The sequence below is a fragment of the Panthera uncia genome (genome assembly GCF_023721935.1).
Source record: "Panthera uncia isolate 11264 chromosome B2 unlocalized genomic scaffold, Puncia_PCG_1.0 HiC_scaffold_24, whole genome shotgun sequence".
NCBI classification, from domain to species: domain Eukaryota; kingdom Metazoa; phylum Chordata; class Mammalia; order Carnivora; family Felidae; genus Panthera; species Panthera uncia.
Genome location: NW_026057580.1, coordinates 114,556,860 through 114,584,501, shown reverse-complemented (window position 1 = coordinate 114,584,501; position 27,642 = coordinate 114,556,860).

Here is a 27,642-nt window from a genome sequence, read left to right as displayed (position 1 = left end):
AGGCACAGACCGCCGGGCGCCATTTTCCTTTCTGCTCTCCCTCTGCTTTGCTAGAGCCACAGGCACCACTGCCATCCTTTTCTTTCTTTTTTCTTTTTAATTTTTATTCGTGGTTTCCTTTTTCTACCTTTTTGTCTTTCTTTCTGCTGTTTTCCTTTTTCTTTTCCTTTCTGGTTTTTTTTTTTCTTTTATTGGCAGGTTCTATCTTCACACTCCCCTCTGCCTCACTCCAGCCAACGAGCCCCACCGTCACACTCTTCTGCCACAGGCCATGGCTTCCATGTCTCCCAGAAAGGAGCTTCCTCACACGTCTGGGGCCCCGGGTTGCCATCTGGGGACCCGGTCTTTGAGGCGTCAACCCACGGGACGCCCCTAGATCACCTGGCAATGGAGGCCTGGAGGTTTGCACTCCTAAGTCCACGGGACTATAATAATCAAAGAGGCCGTTATTGGCAAGCTCTAGTCTTTCTCGGAAAGAGGCATATTTGCTCATCTAGGAGCTTTGGCCTGCGGGACGGGCCTCTGGTTTGACTCACTTAAGGGGGTCTATAGAGGTATTCTCAGAGAATGGGGGCCAGTGGATGCAATCTTCGTTCTCTCCCTCTGCCTTGCTGTAGCCCATTGGTATTGTAGCCCCCAGACAGCCCGTACCTGAGGAAACCCATGGAAATACAGATAAATCGATCAAAACGATGACCCACACCATCCATCTACTCCTGCCCCAAGCAGCTGATGTCTCTGTGTCACTGCCCCAGCGCTGAACAAATGATGCAATGCACCGGGCAACACGCAGACCTGTGCACCTGCTTGCGGACCAGAAGGCCCTCCATGACTGTGCTAACAGCTCCTCATCAAGTCTCATGCTCTGTCGGCCCTGGTGACACCAGCCGAGCTCAACTGCTCGGAAGTTTAGGAACGAGGGCAGTTCTCCATTAAAATCCTCTCTCTCCAAAGAGTCTTCAGGCTTCCTTTCTGTAAAAGGAGCACAGGACATTAAAGAAGAAGAAGAAGATTTCCAATCTAGGCTATTTTAAACCCTTGATGTTTTTAGTAAATATCTACTTCCTCCCAATTTCTGTAGGGGTAAAAATCAATACAACTGGCTTCTGCAGAGGGCTCCTGACTCTAAGATTCCAGCTAAGGAACCGGGGGGCTCAAGTTCTTTCAGAGAAACCATGCTCATGCCCAGGTTTGCACTGACAGAGACCTGGTGGCCACATGGACCTATTTTAAAGGAGAAATGTGCAGAGGACGGAAGGAACTGGATCCTGCCGGGGAGGAAAACTGTCTAGGCCCCCAGGTGTGTTTTTGAGGTTTAGGATACAAACTAAAATTAACACTGGGCCTCTCTGCGAAGGCTTGCCCACCCTCAAATTTCAAACACACAAGAAACCTTCTCTTGGATGCTCTGAATCCAGACGAAAGTGAGTGCCACCAGGTCCCCACTGAGAATTTCAAATCTTGAAAGACCTCGTTCCGGCTCGAAGTGGGGGTCTTCCTGACAGGCGGGGAACGGCTTAGTCTGCATTTGCCACTTGGTCGGAGATTTCTCTTGCGGACCAGGGGGCCCGAGGCTCAGCACGGAGGGTAGCTGTTCTACCAAACCTCCGTCAGCCTGGGAAGTTAGTGACCTATGAGTCTTCTTGCTGATGGAAGAAAACGCAGGTCAAAGCAGGCTCCTGATCGTTGACTGAAGCTAATGGGAATGGATAAAATCGCTTCCTGTCCCCCTGGATGAGGCATCTACCAAATTTTAGATTTCATTTGTATGAGAAATTATTTCTGCAATTCAGCCAGCAAGAGCACATCTAACTGTGTTTTTTTAATCTTATCAGAGTGCGACAAAAATCAGAAAATTCATAGCTTTGTGGCGGCAAGGTATGAATGCACAAGTCAGAGGAAGTCCTTTTTAGAGACGTTCAATGTGCGAATGCAACCTGCGTATTTGCTGGGCTCACCAGGGATATAGGGTTCTCAGATCGCCGCGAGGTGGCTTATAAAATCCCTCTAATTTCCCGCCCAAAGGAACAGGGAGCAGGATTCCTCTCCAGATGACACGGGCCCATTGCCCAGAGCTCTCGGGGGGGCCCTTGGCTTTGGGTTCCAATCTTTCAAAGATGTGCTGAGGCTCGGGGTCTAGGAGAGGGATCCTTCCAGCTCAAAGCCCGGGATGGGGGCTTTCCATCAATAGCTTTGCAGAAAATGTGCATTCTTGCACTCTCTGGGAGTCTCTCTGGGACTCCCTGCCATCCCATGAGGACTCAGTGTGGCGCAGAAGCCCAGACGAGACGCGATCTACTTTGCTAGCTTCCGATCATCACGCCTTCCCCCTGAAAACTGCCACCAGACACTCACACTGTCAACGGCCCAGGCCTGAGGGTGTCTTGTGTTTCTGGGGAGTGACAGCCACGTTGGGAGGTCAAGAGCAAAGCCAAACAATGACAAGCATTTATTGAGCAGTTAACGGGTGTCAGGCACTACGCCGTGCTCTTTACCCGAGTTAATTCAATTGACCATCCTCACAACCCTTTGAGGTAGAGAATGTCACCATTCCCATTTCACAGATCAGGAAACTGAGGCAAGAGAGGGCTGGCAGGTACCTGAGGTCAATAGCGGGGCTAGGAACCCACACTCCCAGCCTGCACACCCACTCCTGACGGCGGGGTCAGTTGAATGTGCTTCCTACCCAGCACGTTTGGCTTGTTTCTTTCCCTTTTGGTCACTTTCTGGTTCATACTTGGCACCAGGAGCAGCTTATAATAGATGGTCACGGTCCCCAAGAAGGCGGACAGCAATCTGGAAGTCTGCTCGGGCCCGCAGCGAGCTGGGTGTTGAAATCCACTCGTTCCCACAAGGTGGGAGGCACGGAGGCTGGTGGGTCTCTTCCTGAAGCACAGCCTGGCCTATGCCGTGGGGCCTGGGACCCGCTCTGCTAGAGGCTGGGGAGGGAGACATCCCGTGAACCCGCTTAGCGCACGGGTGTCTCAGGAGCCGGCACCCTGCCAAGGCTGGACTGCAGTCCACACTGACACCAACTGTCTCCAAGTATCTGCGTGTCTCCCGACCTGAGACTCCGCTCTGGAATCTTCATGCAAAATAGATCTTTCATGTTGTCTCTAAGTTGGTAAGAAATCAAGTAGAAGATTATTTTTCTTCCACGGTTCAAAGCTTGAAAATTAAACAAACTTGGAAAGCTGACAAACTCCAATAACAAGAGGAAAATGTTCGAGAAGGGAAAGTCAGACTTGAAATGTTAAAGGATGTCACAGTTTATGGAATTATAAAGTTTTCAAATTCGGAAGGGACCATAGAGAATATTAATCCGACTTCCTCATTGTATAGGTCAGGACACCAAGGTCCAACATTTACCATGGATCCTCTCAGCTAGAAGCATCAGAGCCGGTCTCTGACCTCAGGACTCTCTACAAATTCACGGCCACTTCTACTCGACCGCACACCTCTCGAAGGAGATGTAGCTTTTGAGACTGGGGCTCGTATTTTCTGAGACATTGCTGTTTCCTTTAAGTAATTACATATCTGTTAAGACCTCTATGTTGACTATTTATTAAGCAATTATGAGGTGCCCGGCAGCCCTAAGCGTCCTGAGGATGACATAATTATGAGAAGCATAAAAATGTTACATATGTGATTTTATCACGTTTGTTTGCGTGATGACCACAGTCAGGATACGGAACGATTTCTCACAAGGATGCCTTGTGCTGCCCGTTGATGGAACTAAATCCACACACTGCTGTCTGCTTGTGAAACCAGAGATGTCCGAGGCGGGCCAGTGGATGGCACCCATATGAGTTCCCTGGCTGGAGCGTGGTGATACGAGATGCTTCACGTACGTAACACCGGGAGAAACAGGTGAAAGGCATACACATCTATCCATACAATTTCTCAAAACTTCATGAGCAGCCACAGTCATCTCGAAATAAAATGTTTTCAAATGGCCAAGATCCAGAACACCGACAGCAGGAAATGCTGGCGAGGACGTGGAACCACAGGAACTCCCGCGCGCTACAGGTGGGGCATGCAAAATGGTGCAGCCACTCGTGGGGAATAAGCTTAGGAAGTCCCTGAGCTTGCACCCATGGGTTAACAAGGCACGTAGGGATAGGAAACCTCGGGACGAAAGCATCCAAAACGAGGTAAAGATTAGGTATTAGCTTACTACAATAGCAGAAATCTGCTTTCACAGGAAGGAGGGACCAAATCAGGTAAACGGGTGAACAGGGCTGCAGGGTGACGTTGCCCAGAGCAGAGCTAATTAGCAAAAGAAAGGTACCTTGTTGCCCCTGAGGTGGCACGTTCTGTCTTTCTTGTCCCCTGGGCAAGTTTAGGCAAACAGACTTGGCGCCTCAAGCCTGCCTCAAACAACCACCTGCCTGATGCCAGGATTTTGTTTGGTATTGACCCAAACTCCTGACACTGCTTATCTTCAAAACCCCCTTTCCCCCACACCCATGAGTCAATGTTCACGGTGTCATTGTCTCTTCGTGCACGTCCGTCATGTTTGTAAGTCTCTGGTCCTAAGAAAAATGGAGCAAGGACCCTTACTCGAGGCTCTCGTCTCCTCCCGGACCTTAGCCTCTCTCGCATTTTAATCCTGTGTCTGCTCTCTCGCTGGACAAGAGAGAACTCCAGACCCAGAGTCTACGACCGCCACTTTGGAAGACAGTTTGCGAGCTTCTTACGAAAGTAAACACACTCTTACCAGGTGATCCAGTGATCACTCTGCTTGCCATTTACCCAGAGGTTGAAAGCTTATGTCCACACAAAGCCAGCACACAAATGCTTATGGGAGCTTTATTCATAACTGCCCAAACTTGGAAGCAACAAAGATGTCCTTCAGGTGGTGAGTGGATAAATGGAGAGTGGTCCATCCAGACAAGAGTTGAGCTATCCAGCCACGAAAAGACACATGGAAGAGACTTAAATGCACGTTACTAAGTGAAAGAAGCCAATCGGTAAAGGCTATTGACTATAGGATTCCATCTATATGACATTCTGGGAAAGGCAAAACCATGGAGACAGGGAAAGATCCGTGGTTCTCAGGAGTTAGGGGAGTGAGGGAAGGGATGAATAAATGTAACATGAGATTATTAGGACAGTGAAAACTCTCTGTATGATACCATACTACATGTCATTATGGATTTGTCCAAACCCATAGAATGTACTCCAAGAGTGAACCCCTAATACACGCTGTGGACTTTGGGTGATGATGATGTGTCAATGTCGGCTCATCGGTTGTAACAAATGTCCCACTCTGGTGGGAGACGTTGATTATAGGTAGGCTGTGCACGCGGGGTCACTAGGATATATGAGAACTCTGTACCTTCCACTCAATTCTGTTGTGAACCTATAGCTGCTCTAAACAAGAGAGTCTTGGAAAATATAGAACTTAGGTGTCAGCATTGGTCAAGATTGTAACGATCTGAAGTGACTTCATGCCGACCCTTTCAATCTATGAGCAAAAGAGCTCTACCCTACAGGTGGGCCAGCTGGCAAAACCACAAGCATGCAGCACCACAAGGCTACAGAAATGCTGGGTGTGAACAGCTCTGTGGGGCCTGCATGGATGGGAAGGAGTCAGGGAACAGCCAGACCCCAAGGACAGGTAGGACGGAGCGAGGCCCAGCTCATCTCATGGCTGGAGGCATGTGAGCACATGTGGGGCAGGAAGGAGCTCGGGGCCTGGCGGACGAGGAGGCTGCGACTCCGAAGCAGCTCTTTGCTAACCAGCAGCTGGAGGGAAGCCTGGAGGGAGAGTGAGGGGAGAGGGAGTACACACAAGGTTGAGAGTTTTAACTCAAGTCTAAGGGAAATAAAAAACCAAGGTCCACTGACGTGTGATGCAGCTGCTTTCAAACTGTTCAAAGCAGAGCCTGATGTCACAAAGACTTTCAAAGAGCCTGTGCCATGAAACAGGCAGCATAGGGCTTCTCTGGTTTAGTGCGGGGCCACCACCCCAGCGGGGCGTTCCCCAGACGAGGTGCCCCGGCACCCCGTGCACAGCCTCAGGCATGCTCAGAGCTTCCAAATTCCAAGCCAAGAAAGAGCATAGGTCCAGGAGGCAGGACCCGAGGGCTCCTCTGCTCGGTCACTGGTGCCACCTGTGAAGAAGGCATACAAACCCGTCAAATCTCAACTTCCTCCTTTTCAAAAGGAGGAATAGTTAGAACCAGTCTCACCGGACAGAACAAGTGCCCAGGGGACCCCTGGCTAAACACTTGTCTGGTTTCCATTGGTCAAACTGGGGAAAGGATTACAGAAGAGGGGACCCAACCTTGTTGATGTAAATCACGCACACAAAATCAGCATGGAAACTTGGGCTGTGGGTGCCAAACTGATTTAAACCAAAAGATGACTAAAATCTCAGTTCCCCTGCTCCATTTTGCAGATGAGAAAGCCAAGGTCAAAAGGAGCTGAAAAACAAAGAAAGAAAGAAGAGAAAGAGAAAAGGATCTGGATGTTTCCAATCTTGTCTGTAAACCAGGAGCTCAGGTCATTGCCTTTACTCATTGGGTATTCTCTCATTTCAACGTAAACATGTGACAGATGAGAGAGTCACTATTCACTGGCAGCAAAATAAGAAAAATGAGATACAAAAGTCACCAAATATTTCCAGTCTTATATGACGTCATGTAACTTGCTGAGGGCGTGGGACAGAGAACAGATGTGTTAAATTTGTATTTAACTTTATATTCGTATTCTTTCTACTTCCACAAAAGGATTTGAGGCTGCCACAAAAGCTCGGGCATTTAGGTCCAAGTAATGAGAACAAAGCAAAATCAGAAAGAAAGGATAAAAGAAGGGGGGAAGGGGATAAACAACACAGAGAATTCTAGCCGAGACAGCCTCAGCTACGGAGCACAGAATTTATTTCCGAGCTTCCTAGTGGCCAGGGCAAGCAGGGAAACAGCATAATTCTCATCGTGAACCTCTGGTCATCGGAACACACAGCTTTGGTGCCGCTTTAAATGAGATCTGCTATAAATTAGCTCAGCAGGTGCTGAGAACAGGAGGCAACTACTAAACTGAGCTACGACTTTGTGCTGAGCCCTGTGCTGGCCACGTCAGCATCTCCTGGATAGTTAGTTGAAATTTGACAACAGCAAGGCTGTGAGATTAGATGCTTAGGACACATTCATGGACAGTCGTGGACAGATAGTTGTGGACCTAGGGTTTGAAGCCTGGGTTGTGTGTGTGTGCGAGAGGTTTGACAGAAAGCCCGGCGCTTGCTGTCTGCTTTATGGGGAAGCGAGGAAATTAATTCGCCTGTGCATCCTCATGCATAAATAAAATCATAAATAAATAATACTAAAACCCTTGCTCTGGAGCTCATGGCATGTGGGTTATTTGGAAGGCAGTGTATGCCCTGGCAGAGGGCCAGGAGCCGTGGAGGGATCCCAGCTCCCTCTCCCCACCGCCTACAACTAATTGATAAACAAACCTGCCAGCGCCTCTTGTTAAATTCCTTACCTCTTGCTCTCCTCCCCGCTGCTCCCGCCTCGGCCAGGCCCTTCATCTGTGTCCCATGCGGGTCCTCAAGCAGGGAGCCTGGCCACTGGACACACGCTGGCCCCGGGTCCAGCCGTCTGGACCAACCCTGGACACGAGTGTGTGGCCTCGAGTGACCTCGCCGAGCCCGTCTGCCCGTCTGCGGTCTAGCGATGGGGATGATGATGGTGGCGATCCCTGCGTCACGGGGACTGCAGGCTGTAGAAACGTGCTCCATGTGGGTCGGTGGGGACGGCCCGGAGCCTCACGCTCTTCATGCTGTCAGGGCAAATGAGGAAAATGCCCATGGAGCCACGCCGCGTCTCGCCAGATGGCCTGGACGGGGCTCCACTGCTTCCGAGACCAAGTCCAAAAAGTCCCAAGCTGTTGGAGGGCGTTCCCTGGCCCCTCCATCCGGGCCCTCGCCGTCCCCTCCAGCCCCAGGCCCCCAGCCTCCCTAGCACCGTCTGCTGGCCTGGAACGCTGCTGCCTGCTGGGACCCCACCTTCCTCCGGGAGACTCAGCCAGACCACCGCCGGCTCCCCGAGGCGGCCCCACGCCCGGCCCCAGACGCCAGCTGCACTGGCCCCTGTCCCTTCGAGACCCCGCAACGGCCCTTGGGGCCACGTGCACGCAGCCCGCCTCAGGTCACGGGCTCCTGCTGGCAGGGACCCTGCCACCTTCAGTGACAAGCCCAGGGACGGGCCCACGGTTCGCGCTCAGCATACAACTGAAACGTGAGTGGGAGTACCCACGCCGGACTCATCCACCACTGAAGGCCCACTGGGCGCCAGTCGCCACTCTGGGCACGAGGGACACTCAAGCCGTGCAAGGGACACACTGGGTCCTCAGAGCCTGGGCTAGCGGGGGAGGCGGGTAAGCGTGAGGCACAGCAGGCACAGGTGGTTGTGCCTGGTACGGGTTTCCTACGCTGCTTAAACTACCACGTGGGGAGTAGCTTAAAACCACACGCGTGGACTAGGGCGCAATGCCGCAAGTCGGAATCCGAAGTGCCCTCGCTGAGCTAAAACCAACGTGTGGGGCGGGGCTGCGTTCCTCCCGGAGGCTCCCGGGGAGAAACCCATCCTTGCCTGTCCCAGCCTCCGGGCAGGCCCGCGTTCCTCGCCTCACAGCCCCTTCCCCAAATCACTTCCCCACCGCTGCTCCCACCCCGTATCTATCTTCTCTGAGTCCGACCCTCCACCTCCCTCTTGTAAGGACGCCGTGAGTATGTTGGGGCCACGGGGATGCACCGGGCGGTCTCGCCATCACCTGCCCGTAGCTCAGTCACACCTGCACGGTCCCTTGACCTCACGAGGTGACATATTCTGGGACCTGAGGATCAGGACGTGCACACCTCTAAAGGGCTATTTTTCTGCCCACCATGAGCGGGAGGGGAGAAATGATGTGGCTGGAAGGAGAAGTCACCATTTTACAAGGAGTGACGGGCCAGGCGTCCCTGAGCAGGTGCCACTGGAGGAAAGCCCTGTGGCCCAGGAGGGGGTGAGCTGGGCAGGAACGGGGGAGCCCAGTCCACCGAGTCCTGCCTCGTGTGGGCCCACCATGCACGGGGAACAGGAACAGGGGCCACAAGGTGGGTGGCTGAAGGCAGGACGCCAGACAGAAGAGGGCAACATGGAAACAGAAACACCGGTGTCAGACCTCATTTAATCTTCGTAACATGCCCAGGGAGGAAAAGTCTGGCCCCCAGGTTACACGGTTAGAGGGCAGCTCAGTCAACATTCCCAAATTGACGGCCCGGCGCTCCTGGGTTGTGGAAACACCATAAATCCGTACATTTTGTGCTGTTTTATAACTGGAAGACCACCACGGGGGTGCGAGCATTGACTCACGCACGGTTGGATCTCCGGAGTCCCGCAAAGCCCACCAAGGCCCTTCCCTGCCTTGTGAAGAGCCCAAGACCCACAGAGTGGTTCACGCAGAGCCACGGGAACCATTTAGCGTCTGCTCATCTCACTGCTTGGTCCACTGGGTCCCTGCGGATAGTTAGTCCTGAACTCAGGGAGCAGATTTATCTCAACGCTGGGCGTAGTCCATCAAATGCCTCTTCGGATGGAGCTCATCTAAGATAGGCCAAGAAGTCCCAAAGGACAATTAATACGGTTTCCATCTTGGAGTAATTGCCAGCAGGTGCCACAGCCGAAGGCACAGACACACCCTCCCTGCAGCTGGGAGGGGGGCCAGATGGTCACGGTCAGTGACACATTTTGAAAGGAAATGCTGCATCATACAGCCTCGACTGGTGCAGATAATCATCCCTGAGAAACACGTTTTGTCTTTCCAGTTCTGTCTAATCCTTCCCACCTGAAGCCAGGATACTGCCTGGCATGTTCTGCAGCCAATGTCTATTGTGCGAAAGAAGAGCTTACTCCCCGTTGTTCTAAACAAAGCAAGATAACTACAAGGGACTGGGTCTGGCTTCTCGGAAAGCAATCATCCCGACTCAACCACCTTAGCATGTTGCAAATTGACCATCGGACTGGGCTCCCCACTCCACCCAGTCCTCATAAAAAGTCCCCTCTGATAAGAGAAGTGGAAGGGAGGAACAGAGACTTGGAGAAGAAGAGAAGAATCTGTCTTCTGCTTCAGGAGCAGAAAGGGCCCAAATCGTTGCGCCCAATCTTCAGTCTCCATCCTTCCTCCTTCAGGAAGCTGAGGAAGAAAGGAGATCCTTCAGGAATTCGCCTAATGCCTTCTCTTTGTTCTTCTACCTGGGCCGGAAACCGTCACGCGGACTTCTTCGGGGTCCTGTGGAGACGGTGGCCTGAGGTGGGGTCTCCCTTGCTGGGAAATACAGTGTTTGCAGGAAGTAAGCACACCGCCTTGCCTGTGACCGCCACCCTGCTGTCCCCTCCCAGGTGAGCTCTTATCCTCTGCCCCCCACCCCCGCCAAGCCCTGCTGTCTTCCTGCAGCAGAGATCCCAACTAGAACGTGACAGCCACTGTTCCTTACGTCCACCTGACTCTTGGGAAGAAGGTCAACAGTATGTAAAAGCACCACCTAAAATGACGGGGGTTCTTAGTCACTAAACCCGTCCGGCGGGCCCCCGGCTCACCTTCCCAGTATGCAGTTACTGAGCCCATGAGCCACCGTGGGCCCTGTTGGTGGCCACCCGTGGATGCAGGCAGGGGACCTTCGCCTCCCACTCATGGCCATTAGTCCAGCCCCTCCCCCACCCTCGTGCTACAGCCAAGTCTGAGTCCAGCCCATCTGCACCTGAACTCAACCTAAACGCGGTGTGCATCGGGACTTGCTTGGGCCCCAGGCGTCCCCTAGGCCCACAAGTAGACCTTGTGCCTCTTGGAAGGAAACGTGTAGAGCCAGGTTTCTCAACAGCAGTTCCCTTGACATCGTGGACCGCATGGTTCTGTGCGGGACGGTCACACCGCGGGCCACAGGATGTTAGCAGCGTCTCGGGCGTCTACCTACTAGATGACAATGGGACTCTCTCCCCCCCCCGGGGGATGACAACTGAAACTGTTGAGAAGCGCCAGTTTAGGGGAGAGAGAATGAGAAATGACACCTGGCCTGACTATACGACAAGGCAATTGGTCGGGGCGCCTGGGTGGCTCAGTCGGCTGAGCCTCTGGCTATCGATTTCAGCGTGGGTCGCGATCTCACGGTTTGTGAGTCCAAGCCCTGCTTGGGATTCTCTCTCTCTTTCTCTCTCTCAAAAATAAATAAATAAACAACAACAGAAGACGCGAGGAAAAAAAGGCAATGTGCCTAGAGCTCAAGGATGTTGGTCGGCGTTGTTCTTGGCAGCCGGTCCTGGATTTGGCCTGTTCCACACACCTCTGTTTGGGGGAGGAGGGAGGGGGAGAAGGCACCCTTAGGAAGGGAGCTGCGTAGAGCTGGGGAGTCCCAGGAAGGTGCCATCTGATCCCAACAGCCACAGTGAGCCCAGCATCTTGATGTCACAAGATTGGATGTCACAAGATTCCTGATTGGAAGCCCTCCCCCACCGACCGTGCACCTGCGGAGAGAAAGAGGCCTTATCAGAACAGGAAAGCAACTTTAAAACACATCCTGGGCCAGGAGGCGTACCCCTGCAGCCTTACTTGTATGAGCAGATTGGGAAGCACGCGGCTGCCTGTCAACAGGGCACTGGTTAAACACACACACACACACACACACACACACACACACACACAGTGACATCCTACGAAACCATTTAAAAAATACAGCCGATCTGTACGTGCCAATGTGGAAGGGGCCCAAGACCAATATGGTAAAAGAGAAGCTGAAAGCACGGTAGTGCTCGGGGTATGCTTCCATTTCTATAAAATGCAAGTTAAAATGTGCAGAAGCTCAGAGAAGCTTCCTGAGGGGACACAGAGGAGATTGTCAACTCCATTGCTTCTCGAGGGCCTGGGAGTCTTCAGTAGAAAAGAGATAGGTTCCATGGCGTGTGCCCACTCATGTTCTGGATGTTTTAGCATGTGCAACATACTTTTTCAATAAAATAAAATATATTTAGTTTAAAAATATATAGGTATTCACATGCATGCAAACACATACACATACCGTCACTGGACCTTACGTTTCTAAAACTAGGGACAGTAATCTTGGTTCAGAGAAGAAAGTGCTAAGGATCTCCTTACCATTCTTTTCTCAGGAGTTGTACCAACTCGAATCCTTGGGCACAAAGAAGTACGCCTACAAAACGGGAAACTGATCCAGATCGTCTCTAAAAGGAAAATGCTGCAAGGTGACCCGGGAAAAGGCAATTTTGCTAAAAGAAGTTGGCAACCAAGCTCGGTTGGTACAGCCCTGAGGTCTGTTATCTTTAAATGTAATGCCTTGTTAAGTTCTTGGTGCATACTAATTCTTGGTAAACAAAGTCAAGACACTTGGCGAGTTTTTATGCGACTGTTATATTATCGTGAAGGCTTATTCGGGATTAATACACAATGACACAATAAACCAGGGAAGCGGCTCACATCCTCGGCAACAGAGCGGTCTGTGCCTACCCCATGCACACTCAGTGCTGGAGGCGGCTCTGACAAGAAGAGGCTGGAGGAGTTGAGTAGATCACACAACGGATAAAGCCCAAAGAGCACAACTGTCGATTTATTTGTTTTTAGTCCAGGGAGTAACAGAATTTCGTAACCAGCCGCAGTCCTGCCAGATTCAATCTTACCTTCTTCCGAAGGGTTGAGATGGGAATCTCTGAGAATATCAACAAAGCCCTACTTTCCGAGCCTCGTCATTATCCCTCACGCTGGGGCCAAATCGATGGGTCAGAGGCTAAGAATTATTATTATTAATTATTAACAATAAATAAGAATGAGGGGGAGAAAAAGTGAGTGTATTTCCAAAGTCATAATGTTGTGTGATTGCTCAAATTTTTAGATAGGTTTTTTTTAACGTTTATTTATTTATCTTGAGAGAGAGAGACCACGAGTGGTGGACGGGCAGAGAGAGGGAGAGAGAATCCCAAGTAGGCTCCATGCTGCTGGTGTGGAGCCCGACGCGAGACTCAGTCTCGTGCACCGTGAGATCATGACCTGAGCTGACACCAAGAGTCAGACATTTAACTGACTGAGCCACCCAGGTACCCCAGATAAGTTTGTAAATAACTTAAAATTAGAAGAAGTCACCAAATTTTAACAAAAGGCTCAACTTTTTAAAATATTAAGCTATATATTTTGAAGTGTGTTTAAAGGTCTTCATAGCCGAAAATTCTGTTTTGAAAATGACAGGCCTCTCCTTTGGAGGTATGTGTCTGCTTGGGGTTCATGCCCTACAAGCACCTGATAATAGGAGAGTAGGTTGTCTCCCTTGGGCAGTAAGTTTCTTCAAAGAGAACCAGACCGTTGCCCGTGAAATATACTGGCTGATTAATAGAACATTTCCTGGTCTCCAGTCCTGTGCACAGACATTGAATCTGCTGAACTATTTCCACCATGTAGTTTTAAAGCAACCTCTCGCATCCCAGGGCGACCCTATAGTTTTCCACCAATATTTCCCTTGCAGGAGAAGTGGGGTGACCCCGGCGCCCCGCCACAACAGCAAAAACCGGCGGGGCTCGGGGTGCCTGCGGGGGGAAGAGCCAGCAATAACTCTCCTGCAATTAACGCCGTTGCCTCTCTTCCCCGTGTCGGGAAAAATGAGGCCATTTAGAAAGTCAGTTGAATAAACTGATGAGCCCAATGGGCTGGAACCACGAAACAGATCGCAAGTCGGTGTCAGTCTTCCCCAGAGGGAAAGGCAGAAGAAATATGTTGAACACTATCTTGGTCAGGTCTGTGAAGGAAACTGTCTTCTAGAAAAGGGAACAGGAAACCCAGGGCCGGCCTCATTCTTTACATTCCCCGTTTGCGAGCACCGCACATGGCAGGACCCATCCATTTAACGTTCGGATGCCTGGAACCCAGCCAAGAGACGCACGGCTCCCGTATGCTCGGCCGAGAGCGGAACAGCGACTCCGCAGAGCTGCTGGCGGGCGCGGGGGTAAATCACGGCGGATTTCTTTGCAGACCCAATTTCTCCAATTTACTACTCGATTTTGAGAAATCTCCTCCCGGCGCTTGCCTCCTGATCCCAGTCTTGCAGGAGCCTCCGGGGCTCACTGCCCACCCTGAATGATTGTTTTTCTTGGTTCGCTTAGCCCTCACCTGGCCAGATTTCCACCCATCGTATCTATCACATTCAGGCTGTCAAAACAGGAAGCCAAACATCTCAGTCACGATCCTTCCTGGGCCCGTGCTCCTCCCAGGCCTCGAACAGGGCCAAGGAGAAGTAATAGTGGAGAGCAGGCTCTCCCAGGACCGTGGTCACCGGGCAGAGGTAGGATGTGGTCTTGTGTCTGTCCCTTCGCTGCCATTCCCGTCTCCCCCTCCCTGCACACATCCAAGCGCACACACACACACACACACACTCTTGCTGCTTCCTATCCTAAATCAGACTTGACAAGTGTCCACGTTGCTCTAACCTGAGATCGGCGCCACACTAGGCCCCCTGGCTAACCAACTTTGTCCAGGTGGGCCCGACGGACGTGTCCCGGGTCCGGAAAAGTCCAGTACTCATCGCCCAGTGAGCCTCAGGCCTTCTTCCAAGCATTGAGGCTATTTGATTTTGCCCCCAGGGAGGGTAGAATGTGTTGAATAAATGAATTGATCTAGCTGCACAAACTTCGGCAAGTCATTTAACCTCTCCACCTGCAAACAGGGGAGCGGCCCCCACCCCGCAGAGCTGCCTTGTGGGATGACAGGAGCACTGTCCGCAAGCCTTCGCCAACAGTTGCGTCCGCGGCTGAACTCCTGGCTGTCTGTCGATGGCTCGCTATTGACAAGCTCCTTATTGACAACACGGGGCCAGATGCCACAAGAAACAAAAAGAAACGAAGGCGTGGGGTCACAGCACCTTCCCCCAAGGAGCGTTTAGCCACTGTGACGATGTCGAAGTGTGGGCAGCCGGCAGACGATAGGAGGCCCGGCCGCCCCTCTGCCCGTAAATGCTCCTCCCCGAGTGCGCGTGCCCTTCTCCAGGCCCCGGGGAGGCCGCCTGCCTCTCCCCCCCAACTCCACGACTGCTGAGACTCGCCCTTCAGGGACCCCCTTCCTTCAAGGCTGCCATCACCAGAGGGTGTGGGCTGAAGAAAGGGGAAAAAGTCGTGAGCAAAAGGAACTCATTCAAGAGACTCCACCCGGCCAAACCCTCTGTAAAAATTCTAAGCGGGAACAAGTCCAGATTTCGTGGGGTCTGAACGTTACACAATTTTGTGGTGGTGGTGGTGTGGGGTGCTCTTTAAGAAAAAAAGCACCGAAGGCTAAATATAAATTAGGGATGACTATGCGTATTTATTTATAATGAGAAGAGAAATAACAACAAATTACCAGAGATTGGAATACCTTTCTTCTGAGACATCTTGAGCCAGTCGGCCCTTCCCGCCACACAGAGAAGCTTCCTAATGGTGAACCAGCTTCCCACCCCCCGCCCCCAGCACTGGCCAGCAGTCACGGGGCCCTCACTCCCTCACTGTGGCCTCTCACTTCGGCGTCTTTCCGAACGTGTGTAAAGAACAACGGCCCCTTGGTCAACAGTCAGAATTATCCGATGACTTCCGTCCACCTCCTAGCTTGCGGGGAAAACAAAGTTCAACCCCACCTGACCCGTTTGTTATTAAATGACCCAGATCACGTAAATAATCCCACAAGAGCCCTTCCGAATTCTGGAAAGCACTGGATGTAATTGCTGGATTAGTGTTTAATATTTATTCCAATTAGCGTATGGTTTTCACTAGCTCATGCTTGCTGTGCAGAAGGGGTCCTTTGCGTAGATGATGCTGGCCTGCTTTTCCACTCTCTAGCACCTTCCTGCCCCCCTCAGCCTACAGCCCACCCGTCCTGCAAGGACCATTCCCCTTTCCTCCAGTTCCCCATCTGCCTGGGCCTGCACTTAAGAACTGCAGAGCTCTATGTAGATGACAGTACGCTTGTCCGTAACTGTCACAGTGGAGGGTTCCAGAAATCTATGCCATAGACCTCATTCCATTTCCCCAAGACTACAGTGTGACGGGTAAAAATGCCCCACTCGTCCCAGAAGCTTCACTACCCACATCTTCTTGGACACTCCCCTATGCCCACCTCTACGCGGCAGAGTCATTGATGCACCTGTCTTCCAAGCCCCCCTGTGTTGACCACCGGGTCACCACAGCCAGGGCTGGCGGGGGCACATTTATTCCACCGCCCGCTGGTGACCTTCATCACTGTTACTCATATGCACCACCCTTCCGACCTGACCAGGCTGCCAGCTGCCCAAAGTCAAGTTCCCCGTGTGTCCGTCTCATGCACACCCAGATCTCTCAAGGGAGGACAAGGTAAAGGGACTAAACACACGTTCCATACAGAAGACCTCAGTGTACTTTCTATTGAAAATGACAAATTTTGGGTATTGTTGATGAAAAAGATGTTAAGAGTGACACTGGGCATCTGGAGATGCTCACGTGCCCGAGGACATGCTGTTTACCCTTCTGGTGCCTAGGTTCCCTCGGCAGAAAAACGAGGGTGATCGTGGCACCTGTCCCCTGGGCTCACCAAGAGCTCTAATGGGGGAGGTGAGTTTAAACTGGCACATCAGAGGCACTTATAAAAAATATGCTGATTATTCTGGCCTGGAGGGAAGAAACAGGCTCTTTCTGTCTGGCCCATCTTACCTGTGGCAGCGGAGTTCAATTTGCCTCGGGGAGGAAGGCCTGACAGGAAGCAAGGCTTCCAGAAGGGGCCGTTGCCACACAGACTGGACGCTCAGCCCCTTGCTCAGGGCTGTGGGAGCCACGCGGGCCGATCCTCACACGCATCCCCCACGGCTGCCCGCTCCAGATCCGCCTAAATAAGAATCACCTCCTACAAACCCCCCTCATCTGTCTTTCAACAGCAGTCAAGCCCGAATCTCCAGGGAAGTGCTACTCCGCGGTGGCCCTTTCCCCGAAGACATTCAGAAGTTCAAATCCTGTTTGAACCTCCTGACACTCAAATCTCCTGTGAATTGATGAACGAATTTGTCTGTGCAACGGTGGGGCTGTGTCTAGTCTGCACATCCATTATCTCTAATCAGAACTGCCTGTCGGGCCGCACACTTTGATTCTGCAAACTGCCCGGTCACCCGCCTGATGATGTGACTGAATGCATTTGTGAGGGTAAAATAGGAGGTTCTTGGCCTACAAGGCACAGGGAAAATAACTCACTCATCTTAAACCTGGGCAGCAACAGCCTGTTGTGGCTTTCCTCTACCCGATACAGACGTACAGCCCATGAAGGGCAGTGTGTATTGTAACCCCCTGTCGCGTGACACAGCCCCGTCGCCTGTGGCCTTACTGCAGGTGCCTTCTAAGTGGCCTCCCAGCCCCAGATCACCCCCTCCCTCCCACGTGCCCCTTCTATATGCACTGGTGATTTTTGAGAACTCTTAACCAGTGGAGGGGCACCTGGGTGGCTCAGTCGGTTGAGTGTCCAACTTCGGCCCAGGTCACGATCTCGCGGTTCATGGGTTCAGGCCCCGCGTCGGGCTCTGTGCTGGCAGCTCGGAGCCTGGAGCCTGCTTCCGATTCTGTGTCTCCCTCTCTCTGCCCCTCCCCTGCTAGTGCTCTCTCTCTCTCTCTCTCAAAAATAAATAAACATTAAAAAATTGTTTTAATTAAAAAACAATAAAAGTCTTAACTTGGTGGGAAAAAAGAAAAACACTAAAGTAGAGTTGAACCTCCATATCCGAAGCCTCACAGCTGAGAATAACTATCACGTGTCATTTTGTTAGGCCATCAGTCCAAGGCCTCCAATTTTCTCTAGTGATTTAGAACCCCACCTTAACAATTCTATAAAAAGAGGGATGAACTTGGAGGAAGCAGAGGGCATCTTCGGTATCCAGCATTTAGACAGCCCCGTGACCGTCACTGATTTCTGCATAAATCAAAATAATAATAACAACGACACCAACTGGCCCAGGAAAATGGAACAAAAACCAGAGTGACCCCATCTCACAGCTCAAGATGGGTTTTGGATTCTCCGCGTCTTGGTTGCGTTAAAACCTATGTCAGTACGGTTCAAACTGAAGAGCACGTGTCAGTCTTGGGGGTGAGAACGTGGGTCCGAAAATACTTTCTTATTTTGTATCTTCATTCTGAAAACCTTAAAAAATAATGCATTGCCTGGGTGACATGATATACAGCCGTGCTCCTGGGGTCCTGCGGTGCTGTTTCAGAAATTAAGCCCGTGTCTTGTTTGCAAGCCCCCGACCCTGTCTTTAAGTTGTCTTTAAGTCACCACGTCCTCATGTCAAAACCCCATCCTCTTCCAGCTGAGCTCATGTTGAGTCCTCGTTTTTTTTAAACCGGTTTTTAGAGTAAAATTTCTGTTCGGAGGTGATCGTTTACAATCACGAAGCATTTGTCAAATACAGAAAGTCCAGGCTCTCAAGTTATTTAATAGATTTCATTGATGCCACGAAATCCCTCGGTATGGGGGAGTGACGTCACGAGATCTCACAGAGAGAACAGGGGACGGTGGCCCCCAGAACAGGACCACGGACCCCAGAACAAATCCTCACACTGCCACATATTATCTGTGGGATCTCGGATAAGTTACTTAACCTGTCTTTGCCTCAGTTTCCCAAACTGTAACGTGGGTGTAATGCTCCCGTGGCCAACATTACTTTCCGCAAGGTTTCTAGTTCTCCTCTACTGCCAGCTACATGTCCCTTGAAGTCAGGTGTGGCCATAGGAAATGATTTGGCCGATGGAATATCGGTGGAAGGGAGGTGGGTGACTTTGGGGAGCGATAATTAAGGGCTGGCGCAAAGTTCTCCCAAGCGTCCTTCTCCCAGAGACGCCACAACGGAAACCCAGGTTGACTCGGAGGTGACTTCAGAGGGAAACTGAGCCTTCCTGAATAACTTGATGTATGCGAGGAATCGACATTTGCTGAGTTAAGCCACTGAGATTTGGTACTGCTCGTTCCCACAGCAAAAGCTAGCCCGTCCTGGCTGACACACTTCGTCACCGGATGCTGTGACACAGATGAGCCAGCGTACCTAGCCACCAAACACTCCTAGTACATAAAGCCTATACAAACATTTGCTAAATGTACTCCATGGCATTTATTCCAACACGCGCATTTTCCCCATTCTCACGTCTTGTAATTGAAGGCATTTCCTATTTTAACCGGAAGCAGTGTCTCTTTCTTCATGGTCACAAAATGGTGCATCTTGGATCCGACGAGACAAACTTTTATTATGATTACGATTTTAGGGGCAAGTGAGTAAGGAACAGGGGCCCCCGTGTCAATACATTAAGTACTGCGTCCCCACCTCATGGTACAAACAAAGGTTCTGTAGTCGTTTGAGTGGAGGACAGTGAGGACAGTGACAATGGTCACACATGAGGAATTTACATTGTGGCCACATTTATATATGGAGCGGCTGTGCTATCTGGATTTCATCTTTGTACATACTCACTGCGGGTAGCTCGTTAGTGGTGACTGCAACGGTAAAAACACAAGAAAGGACTTTTGGTAAAAAAAAAACTGAAAAAATTATTCAGAATTATTTTGGGGGTACATTCATAAGTTAATTCACCTATCAGAATAAGAGACTGTCAGTGGAAAGCAAATTCCCCAGGTATTTTTCCAGCAAAACATCAGCCATCACAATACATACATGCCAATCTCAACTTTGTTTTATAATTTTCTCTGCATTGAATTTGTGAATTTGTTTTAGTTTTGCAGTTGTATTGGAACTAGAAGTATCCGATTTCTCTTGGCTTTGCATTTGTACATACTAAGTCATGGAATAATGAACATAATGCAGCGAAAACAAGAGGCCTCTTAAGAGGGGTTTGTACATGACCTGATGTTGACGAACATTGGCTGAAACCATCCAGTTGTCTTAGTCGGTCGGACAACACTCTGCAAATAGTCTCTGTAAAAGACGACCTCCTTCCTGCAAACCAGGAAGAGACCCCGATGGGACAGCCAGCGTGCAGGCTGGAAGTTATGTCTGCCTTCTCCAGTCTCCCTGGTCAACCTGACTTAGATGTCCCTGGGTTTCTTCTCCGCAAGCCATAGCAGGCGGACGCTTGAAGCCAAGGGGCGAGAGGAGAAAACACACCCGGCAGTGGAGACCCTCACATGGGCAGACTGCCGCTGCCCCGGCCCCCCCACCCACCCCCGGGCTTGTTCTCACACCCCGCCGAGGCCCCACTCCTGTCGGGGCTCCTGTCAGGGCTGTTCGTGCCGCCAGGGGCCGGGGCCGCTGTTGTCACAACCCCAGGAACACCTTGCCCCACACACAGCATCTGCGTTGCCTTTCCCATCACTGACACCGGCATCTCCCTTGGCCAGGCCACGCTGTACCCTTCGCCCGGCTGGTTTTACCACGAAGAGCACGGAAATCCATGCTCCCTCTGCGTTTGACTGGCCTGGAGACCTCAGCTGAGTTCCTCAATTAATTAATTAATGACCTGGCAACCTTGATTAGAAATCAAACCATCTCGGCTTCTTGGGAGAAGATACCGTCCAAGGCGAAGAGCTGAAAAGCCACTCGGAGTTGATTACCCGACTCTCTGAACCAACATCCGAGTTCAAACAGCAACACTCTTAAACCAAGAAGTGTTAGGAATCGTCTCGTCTTCTCCCAGGCAGGGTGGAGTTTGCCGCTGCGGAGCTGGGATTCACCCGTGTATATTCTGCTTTCTTTCCCAGAAAAGAGACTGAGACCCAGAGTGGCTGAGTCACTCTCCCAAGGCTGCACAGCTCCTAAGCAGCCAGTGTGGCCGGAGGTGGAGTTCGTAAGCCAGGGGGCCCTCTCCTGACTCGCAGGAGATGTAATACTTCATTTCATTTTGTTTCCCTCCCCAGCTAGCGGCTCTCAAACATGGCACCCGTCCATGGCGAACAGGCCATCGCGTGGCCCCAGATTTTGGTCCTTGATACATCTACACGCACCCACCGCTTAGCCATCAGCCAGCTGAGAGCTGCGCCGGGCCGCGTGGGCCCTGGAAAACAAGGACACAGTTCGGGGCACGTGGTCAAGGCCTGAACTAAGAAAAACAGTGGGCTTATTGGAAAACGCCTCATGAGCACCCAAGAATGGGGTTAGGATGTTGCTGAAGGCTGAACTGTGCCCCCCAAAAGGTATGTTGAAGTCTTAAGCCGCAGTACCCGTGAACGCGACCTTATTCAGAAACAGCCTTTGCAGACATAACCAAGTGAAGCTAAGGGTATTGGGGTGGGTCCTAATCCTGAGCGACCGCTGTCCACCCAAGAAGAGGAAAAGAGGCCCTGAGGAAACCATGTGAGGACACACACACGGGGAGAAGCCATGTGAGGACGGAGGCCAGGACCGGGGGGGGGGGGGGGAGGCGTCTACAAGCCAAGGAGCCCTAAAGAGCCCGGGCAGCCCCCAGAAGCTGGAAGAAGCGAGGCGGGTCCTCCCCTACAGGTTTCAGAGAGAGCACAGCCCCGCCGACACCTTGATTTTGGCTTTGGCCCCCAGAGCCGTGCGAGAACGCACTTCTGCTGTCCTAGGCCACGCACGTAAACTTCGCCAGGGCAGCGCCGGGCAGCTAAGGCGGGTGGGAAACAGTTTCACTCGAGCAACACGGTCTTCACTTGTCTAGTGCTGATGCGAGACGTTTAAGCTCTTCAAGGCGCCACCAAAAATTTCTGGAATTTTAAAGTCTCCTGCAAACATAAAGTGATAGAGAACAGCTGCCCAGACCTCTCCTTCCCTCTGCCGCCTGCATTCCTTCTAGTCGCTATTTACGCCCTCGCTAGACCGCCCGCCGCTTCTGTTCCTCCTCCAGGAAGCACACTCCCCCCCCAGCACTCTCCCTGCGGAGGACCAGACAGAGGCAGGAGACGGTGACCGCTGACTGTGGCCTGCGCCTGCTGCCTCGTTATGTGACAACTGCACACAGGTCACACATTCATTCAGTGGATAATTACCAAGCTCCTTCCGTGTGGTGAGAACCCAGACACCGCAGTGAAACAACACAGCCGGAGCCCCTCCCAGGGACAGACAGACAGAGAGATGACAGAGATTGATCAGTGATGATGATAACAAAGACGGATGGGCAGAGGCAACAGGCGGAGACGCACGTGAGAAAAAGACCAGCTGGCGACAGAGGCCAGGAAAACAAAAGTAAAAGAAGTGATGTGATGTGGGCAGCATGTGGTTATTTTCTTTTGTCTGCTCATGAAAGTCACTGAGGGGTGATTCTTGAGCTGAGGTCTGGATGCACAAGTGGCTTGAGCCACACGCAGGGTGGGGACAGCGTCCCGGGCAGAGGGCATGGCTGATGCAGAGGCGGGAAGGTGCAGGCAGGTGAGAGCAGGGATGGCACGTAGGGGGGCACAGTTCCCCCACCACGTCCCAGCTCCCACAGACCTGGGCGATCGGGCTTTCTTTTAAGTGCTCCGTGAAGCATACGCAGGTTTCCAGTGGGAGACTGTCCTAGCAGTCAGGGGGATCGAAGTCCCAGCATGGTGGCCTGAGATCGGGAACCCCACAAGCTCCGTGCCAGGTCCGATCATCTCTAAAACAAGAATAATAAAATGACCAGCATCACAAAGTGACTGTGGGATTAAGCGAATTAATTCATGCAAAGTGCCAAGCACGTGATAAGGACTCAACAGGAGGTGAGTGGCCCTCCCCTGTCTTATCGTTAGAGACGAGCCATCCGCCCCGAGACCGGTGCCGCAGCACTGCCAGAGGCTGACCCCTACACCTGAGCTCTGCCCAAACGCGTTTTCAAGTGCGGGAGCACAAACGGGGAATACGCCTTTTAAGAATCAGCATCAAGGGGCGCCTGGGTGGCTCAGTCGGTTGGGTGTCCGACGTGGGCTCAGGTCATGATCTCCCAGTTGGTGGGTTCGAGCCCCGCGTCGGGCTCTGGGCTGACATCTCAGAGCCTGGAGCCGGCTTCAGATTCTCTGTCTCCCTCTCTCTCTGCTCTTTCCCCGCTCACACTCTGTCTCTCTCTCTGTGTCTCCCTCTCTCAAAAATAAATAAGCGTTAAAAATAAAATAATAAAATAAAATAAAATAAAATAAAATAAAATAAATAAAAATCAGCATCCAATCGAGGAGAACTTGGGAGCCATCGCGCCCAGTTGTGAGCAGGGCCGATGGGGAAGATGTAACAATAGCTTTAGGAAATTGCGCCAGCGGGCAGGGGCGAGGAGGGAGGAACACTGAATGAGGAACAGAAATCTGCAGGGGCAAAATAGAAGCAGAAAGTTCATTAAACCTCCCACCAAAGATCAAGAAGTAAAGGAACGCTTCCTGAAGGGGCTTTTGACACCAGCCTATCCTGAAGCCCCCTGTTCTAAATTAGTGCTGTGTCAGTCTGTCCCAGAGGAAAGGCTCAGTTCGGCTGAGCGGGGAGCCTGATCTTGTGACCATGCACGTGGCGGGGGGGGGGGAGGGGTCCGCAAAAACAGTGATTACCTAGAAAGTTAAGCGCTGTTGTGCATTGGCTTCTAAGCTCTGTTTTAAAGGTTAGAGCATCACTAGAAGTCAACTTGCCTCCCTTCCTGATGCTCGTGAGCTTACAGCTCCCCCTCCCCGCCGAGCTGACCTACGCGGCAGGTGCTAACCCAGGAGAGACGCGCCAAGTTGTAAACCAAAACCTACAAAACAGCAAACGCCAGGCTGACCTTCAGCAGATGCTAACGCTCCGGCTTTAGGGGGTTCAGGAGACTTTTGTGGACCCGAGATGTCAATGCTGTCCCTTAGCAAGTGGCGGGATTGGTGACAACGGGCTGGCTCTGCGGGGCACTCGCGATGCCCGTTCCTGAGTCTCCGGGACCCAGAACAGCAGAGGACCTTCGGCGTGTCCAGGCCCCAGTTACAGAAGTGAGGGTGTCCTGGGGACAGGGGACAGATAGCCAGGACCCCGACCCCCGCTGCCCTCTCCCCCTGAGGGCCCTCTCTCCCTCCCACTTTGTGTGCACCACCAGGGCCGGACTCTGAGGCCCACTTAGCCTCATCTTGTCTCCACACCTACCTCACCGCTGGGCAAGGAGCCCTCAGGGAAGGGCCCCTGTGACTCAGGTTTCCTCCATCCATGCCCCAGGGGGGGTGCCCCGCATCCCTGCCTTCTGTGGTGAGCCCTGCATCCCTGCCCCGCAGCCAGCCCCCTCTCACCTCTGCAGTGAGCCCTCCATCCCTGCCTCTGCTGGGTCCTGAGGCCTCGTCCCCCGGCTGCACCCTCCTTCCGTGAGACCCTTCCCTCAGTAACCTCCACTGACCTTCTAATCTCCAAATCCAGTGTCTTTTCTTAATTCCTTCCCCTGCACCTCTCTACACCTCTAGAGGTGGGCTTCTCCCACAGACAGCTCAGGCAAGCCTGAGGCCAAGCCAAGGCCTTGCCCCCTTTCCCTGCACTGCTGGCCCCAGACCCTCCTGCTGAGGCATCTACAGGAGAAGGGTGGGTGGGGGTGGGGTTGAGCAGGGAGGATGAGGAGAAATAGGGAGAAAATGGGGAGACAAGCAGAGGGGAAGGGGGAGTGGGAGAGAGTGGGGAGGAGTGGAGGGGTTTAGGGGGAGGGGAGGAGTGAGTGAAAAGAGGGATGGGGAGGAGAGGGGAAGAATGGGGAAGACTGAGGGGGATGGGGAAGGGGTGGGGAGGACTGGAAGGGAGATAGGGGAGGGGAAGAGTGGGAAGAGGGGAGGGGAAGGAGGGAGGGGAAAAGTGGAAGGGGGAGGGTTGGAGGAGGAGGAGGGAGGGGAGGAGTGGGAAGAGAGGAGGGGAGGAGGGAGGGGAAGAGTGGGGAGGACTGAGGGGGATGGGGAAGGGGTGGAGAGGACTGGAGGGGGTGGAGGAGGGGAAGAGTGGGAAGAGGGGAGAGGAGGAGAGAGGGGAAGAGTGGGGAGGATTGGAGGGAGGATGGTGAGAGAAGGAGTGGGGAGAGGGGAGGGGAAGGAAGAAGGGCAGTCGGGCTGGGGGACTTGGGGACTGCAGATCGTTGTGTCCCTGTCAAAGCTGCCCTCTCCCTGATCAGAGGAGCTAACAGGGACCTGAGGGTGAAGAAACCAGGTTGTCTCCCAACTCAGCTATGAATCGAAAGGGTGGGAAGGGCACCTGGTCCCTGAGGGAACCACTTTGGGGTCTCCAGAGAGCCTTCCGAGGAGGGGAGGATGGCCTGGACAGGGGCGCAGGAGGGGTCCTGAAGGGTAAAGAGACTAAGTGGCAGGTGCTGGGTGTGGCCCACACCGAGGCAGTGTCCACAGTGATGGGGGGACGGCGGGGGCCTCCGTGCCGCCTGCCGCAGGCCAGGCTGGGGGCTGGCACCCACGCTGGGGTCTCGCAAACACCCTCCAGAGTGCCCCCTTGTGAAAATGGGCCTAGAGGGGCCATGCTAAGAGAGGTGAGAGATTGAATCTTGTCACAGGACCGTGGGCTCCTTCCTCATAGCCATCAGATTATTCAAAGCCCCTTCCCCACAGCCCAGGACGGCCACAAGTGGCCCACACACAGCAGCCACAGCTCAGAGGATCAGACAAACACTGCCGTGCTTCTCTGTCCAAAATCCAGTTTTCAAGACCCAGCAGCTGCAGGCCGTGAAAGAGGGATCATGGGAAAAGGTCGGGAGATTGAAAATGCTCACTCGAGCCCCCACGTCTTTGTCTTCCTGAACTACGAAGGCAGGAGGCGACCCTCCCTCTCCTCTCTCGCTCTGCTGCCGTGAATTTCTCCCAACCACCCCGGTTGCCTGTGTATCTTTGTGCTGGCGAGTCTCCTCCCCCACAGAGCGTATTCTCCCCGAGCAAGGATTCTGGCTCGTGGGTTTTCTCCACGGGAGTGGAGCCCTGTGCACACAGTAGGTGCTCAAGAGCCGTTGAACGGAACCAAGGCAAACTGAATGTAACAGAGTCGAATCCTTGTCCTGATGCCCTCTGTAGCCCCTCCCATCAAGAGCTGCCAGCACCGGCCTCTCCCCGGTCCCCCATGGGGCCTTCGCCGTGGACTGGGCACTTTTCCTTTCCCAGCCCTCGGGGGAAGTGAGGCCAGACCGGCACAGGGGCTAGCACACCCTGCGGGTCTGCCAGAGCCCCCAAGGAGGATGTGGGCACAAAGCAGCTGCGTTTCGGTGGCCAGGCGGCAGCTGGCCGTGGCCCCGGAGCTCCTGCCAGGCCATTCGTCTCATCCACAGACTCGTGATCTGCTCAAGGGAGGCTCCTGAGAGCCTCGGGATCCGCCCCTCATCAACAGGGGCTTCTGCCAGTTCTACCAAGTACTTTTTATTTTTTCAATTCCAAGCATCACTTCCCTGCCAAAAAAGTGAGTTGTGTTTGCTTCAAAAATACTACAAAACGCAGAACTGGCGAGTGCGAAGGGCTCTAAATTTAGCAAATATCGCTCACCCAACCCAGGTGCAATGTTCCTCTCCCCACCCTCTCCAGCCCTGCCCTGGCCCCGAAGCCAGAGAGGAGACGGGCGTCCGTTCCCCTGCGCCCGTCCCTGCCGTCCGCTCTCTCGTCCAACTTGGCCGGGCAGCTGCTACAAGGTGCACCCGTGGCCCCTGTGGCCGAGCTGCCGGCCGACCGCCCCCCCGCCCGCCACGGGCCCAGAAATGTGTCCCGATCCCCTCATTTGGCAGACAGCCATGCGGTGGGTGGGGATGAGAAAAACATCTGCCTTCCTCATCTGGCGCTCCTAATACCACATTCCCTGAAAGGCTCCGCAGAGGACAGAAAGTTCTGACCGGCTGGACGCTCCTTCGCAAATGGGCCATTTGGAAGGCTGATTTCATTCTGGGGCGATGGGGGCGGAGGGCCCCGGCCACGGGTCAGCAGCCCCGTGACCTTGCTTCTGGACCTCTTCCCTCCCAGACTGTTACGACTGCCGCTTTCACCCTCGGTCGCCACACCACATCACATGTCACCGAAGCGCAGGTGTTTGCGTGCAGCAGGCTGACGGCTTCCAAGAGAGCACCCACAGGCATCTGAGCAAGGCTTACGCGACTCCGGGAAGAAAGGATGACAGAGGACCCGGTCTCTACATGCCTGGTAGACTAAGACTTCGAAGACTGGAAAGACTCCTGTTCCCCCCGCACGTGCCGCCCCCTTTCAGATGACAGCTAGTCCGTCTCACTGCTCATTCGTCTGACCTCTACTTACTGTGGACCTCCTCCAGATGCTCTGACAGCACCCTCCAATGCCACCACACGTCCCAGGCATGCTGAGGGCTGGGTGCTGTCACAACGGCCCCCGATCTCCAGGCTGCACTCTTAGACACAGACACTTAGGTTCTGCCCGAAGCCGGTAAACGTCAGCAAGGAGCAGGCATGCTCCACAGGGCACACCGACTGTCCCCTACCTCACCGCTGTGATTGGTGAGTCACACTCAGAGCTCTTTCTCCTCCAAGGAGTGAACTGTGCAGAGGAGAAAGAAGAATTGCTTTTCTTGAGCTGATCGAAGTTTTAATTTAAGAAAAAAAAAAAAAAAAGTAAAGGCTTGGATCTTATGGAAGCAGGAATCAGAACAGGAAGTCCAAGGAAGTAACCAGGTTGAGAGATGAAGAGGTAAAAAACCCAGAAGCACCCCCTTGGCCACGACCAGGACCTGGGGCCTTCTATGGCAGATGCTTCCTGTCCCCAGTCCTCCATCATACT